The following is a 4,125-nucleotide window of genomic DNA, read 5'->3' as shown; positions in this document are numbered from 1 at the left end:
TTTTAAAAAAAATAAGCCACTGAAGCGCTGGCCAGTATTAAAATTTAAGGCAAGGCATTATAGTCGGAATTAAAAAACCTAAACAAAACAGTGCTTTAAGGGTGAAATCTGCCTTTGCAGAGGACCAGCTTAAGGATTATGTAGCTTTAAATCCTACTTAAACCTTATTTTGAAGAATTATAGTGGAGCCCAAGTAATGTAAAGTAGTAAACTTAACTTTGATGATAAATTATTCCCAGAACATACCCATGATCCTAAGCTGTTTAGCAAAATATTATTAAAGCTCCTTGTTAGAGGGAATAAAATCCTTTTGTTTAAGTTCTTTACCAAAGAAAACTCAATTTGATACATTACCTATCATCACCACAGAACAACTCAAATGCTCTGGGGAAAAATGGGGAAATACATGGGAACCATTCTACACATAACATCATCATTTGTTAATGAATATTTTCATTACTGGAAATTCTGCAGTGCTAACAAATTATTTATATTGAAGTCACAGGTATCAAAATATCCCTGATAAAGACCTAGGGGATACACTCTCCACAGCTTTTGAGTTGAATTTTCTATTAGTGTAAAGTCACTCTGATACCTTATTTTGGCACGTTCTCTGAAATAACTAGGTGACTGCATAAGACTGATTTCTTCCTGTACATGGAACCTTGAAGATGAACACAAGCATTGGTTTTGTTTCGTTACAGCACACAATTCCTCATTGCTACCTAACACTTTTTCTGTATTGTTCTGTCACCTGAATGCTGTAGAAAACAAATAAAAAAATATTTTTATTCGTATTCTGAAGCAATATAAACACTACTAATCTGAGATTTCCTCTAGGATTGATGTTAGATTGTCTTTCTGAAAAGCTTTTATAGTTACAAGGCAACTGACTCAACAGGGTCCTTACAAACAGAGTAACTGAGGAATTCCAGCCTCATTTTAAGTAGTTTGTATCTTGGGGGGAAAAGGGGAAGTGAACTGATAGGTAATTAAGATTTATCATCAAGTTCAGCTATCAGATCCTAAGCTATCTTCAAAATTTTGGACACAAACGTACACTAGGCCTATTTTAGCTTATTTTATCCTCCCTGTCATTTTTTTTTTTTTTATCCTAGTCTTTTTGCTCACTGCTAAGTCCTTCCCCACAATTTCTGTCTGGCTTGCCATGCAGAGAAGTTCAAGTTTTGTTCTGCGTCGTGAGACTAACGCAAAAATGCCTGCACCTGCACAACAAACCCCAAAGCCACACGCGCCAGAGCAGTATCAGCCACCCAGAGCACCGTCCTGCTTTTAACTCGTGGGAGAGGTCTGTTACAGTTCTGCCCGGCAGCACCCCTCACCATGTGGGGCTTACCCCACAGCTTGCCTTCAGTATTTGCAGATGGGGTTTATGCTACAGAACAAAGTCCAGACAAATAAATTCTTCAGAATCTGTTTTCCCAGCATTTTTCCACCTTGAGGATTGGCTTGTTTGGTGGCAAGCCAGCTCATTTTTGGAAATATTTTTATGATGTCTTCTCTCACTAGATCCTGAGAAGTGTGTATAAAAGCCGAAACAAATTCTTCACGTTTTGAAATCACAGCCAAGGCTAACACTTGCAGTATATGTATTTCCACTGTGGATGGTCTGGTGCCGATTCAAGAACACTGATGCTCTCCAAGGGGCCCAGGCCCTTTTCAAAGATGTTTTTGGTGGAGGGGGGTGCAAATGTATCAGCCACTGATAAATCACTACATAGGACACGTACCCACTGGCCACCATACCTAAGAATGACCCAACGACAATATTTATGCCCAGCGTGCCAGACAGGACATGAAAATTAATGTGAATACCTTGGGGGACACCTAGAAAAAAGCAACAAACCTATTTGGCAATGTTTAATAGTCGACAGAAACTTCAAAGACACAACCATCACTTTTCACAAGTAACTGTAATCTTTTATCATTATGATCTTTTTATTTATTATTTACCTAGTTGCATCCTGTTGGTCTAATTAGAATTACTCGTGCTAATTAATTTCACTATTTCCCTCCATTTATCTGAAGTTCTTGCTGTACATGGTTAAACTGCAGTCTAACACCAGCAGCAGCTGACAGATATATTATACACATTCAATAGTTTTGCAAAACAGCAATGCAAATACACTTTCTTAGGGACTCTGCATTTATCACGGAGATTACTGAAATAAAGCACGGCTGCTGCAGGCTCCAGCTTCAGTAAGATTACAGTCAAGAGCCTACTAAAAAACCAGCCAGTTTTAATTCATATTCCAGAGTAAGTATTTGCATCTCAAGCTGTCTGCTCGTGCTGAGGTGATGAGCTCACTTCTGTACTCCTTGGAGGGGGAAAAGAAAAACTAAATAGAATTTGCCTCAAATGCAATCACTGAGGAAACTGCAAAAAGTCTTATTTCATTTTCTGCTGCATTTTTTTTCCACTTATCAGCCACAAAACCTACAATTTCTTAGCAATGAACTGAGGCTCTCTGGAGCCAAACTGTTCGTTCCATGTTTGTACACTGTAAAATACAATAGGATCCTGATTCAACCCCAGGACTCCTAGGCGCTACCGCAATGCCAGTAATACGATAAATCACTAACTTTTGCCTTTTACTTACAGCCACTTGAGGTAGGTGAAAGGCCCGATGACTTATGTCCCTGCTGTCAGCCATTCAGTCTCCAGCACAGATTAGATTTTATTCAGACAATGTTCCTGTACAGCTCAGGCAGAGAAGCAGGGCTGCGATTAGATAAGAGCCAGGTACAGGTGGTTTTACTTACCTTTGGAAGTACACAACTCAAAATATTGTGCTGTTTGGGAACATGACTTTTGTGGTGGCGGTGGTTGGGTGTTTGGAGGCTTTTTTCCCTCTATACTGATTTTTTTTTTCCTAGATAGCCAAGGAGAAATCAGAAAGAAGCATGGAAGAACATATGGAAAAAAAAAATAATCCAGTAATTCCATGCAAAACATTGGGTAACTCTTAGATAGCCTTCCATGCTATCAAATCAGATTAACCAGACAGGAAGAAAGACTATTTTAAAACAACTAGTGAAAAGCGTGTGCGAGTTTACTCTAGAGGGAAAAAACCAACTGTTTAAATACCACCCTTTGTCAACAGAACACATCGTTTCAGTGTAAGGTGTTGCAAGACTGAACATGAATGCCCAGCAATATCTTACTCCAGCTTTTGCATTAACACAAGCCTTTCTGTATAGGCAAGATTTACCAGCACACCAAACTACACAATTAAACAGATGCAAAGGTCCTACAGGCATCTGAGGACTGTTCGGTTTGGAATTAAGAGATTCAGTTTCCCAAGTCCTGCAACGTGCAACAAAGCTGCCTCATTTTTCTTTGAGGAGTGGGAACGAAATGATTAGCATGTGTCTGAGGGGAAGGCTTGATTTTAAACCTTTTAAGCCATTATTACCAATAAAGCACCAACTTGTTTTTAAAAAAATAACAAAGAAACTAGCTCAAACCCCCTCAAACTTAAAAACAACCACCAAAGATGAGGGATGCAAAGAGCTTGTTTTAATGATTTTGTCACTCTAGACCTAAGATGGGTCTCTAAAACAAGAAATTTTAACACCTCAAAACTTCAAACTCAACTTTAAAAGGTTTACAAGGAAATTTTTTTGCAGTTTTCTTGGGTTCATTTTTCTGTGGTTTTTTACTTGTTTGTTTTTGGATTTTTTTTAAGGAACTATAGCTACCAATTTTATCCCAAGGCACACTTCTGAGTTTCAAATGTCTTCTGTTGAACGTGCTCTTAGCCTCAGACTCTCCAGGCAAAGGACAACTTTTCCCTATAAGAGAGAGAAAACCCTGGGTTGCAGTGCTCAAAACCCAGCTTCTGATCAGGCTTTTATAAGATAAAGACTCACAGAAACCCAGCCTGCTCTATATTTTAGACTTCCCTGCAATTCCAATCAGTTTGTCTACCCACCACAGCCTCACCTGTTCCTTGGACCAACGCAACTCCTTCACCCATGCACTCCGCTTTTTTAGTTCACTTACAGTATTGGAAATAAGACTCAAAAAACCTTGGAACGCAATTCTTTGGTTTCTGCTGGCTTACTGAGCTGAAACGGCTCCCTACCCGGTCAGAGCTCGGC

Source organism: Apaloderma vittatum, unplaced genomic scaffold, assembly GCF_000703405.1.
Source record: "Apaloderma vittatum isolate BGI_N311 unplaced genomic scaffold, ASM70340v1 scaffold25642, whole genome shotgun sequence".
NCBI classification, from domain to species: Eukaryota; Metazoa; Chordata; class Aves; order Trogoniformes; family Trogonidae; genus Apaloderma; species Apaloderma vittatum.
Note: the sequence above shows the minus strand (reverse complement) of the source record.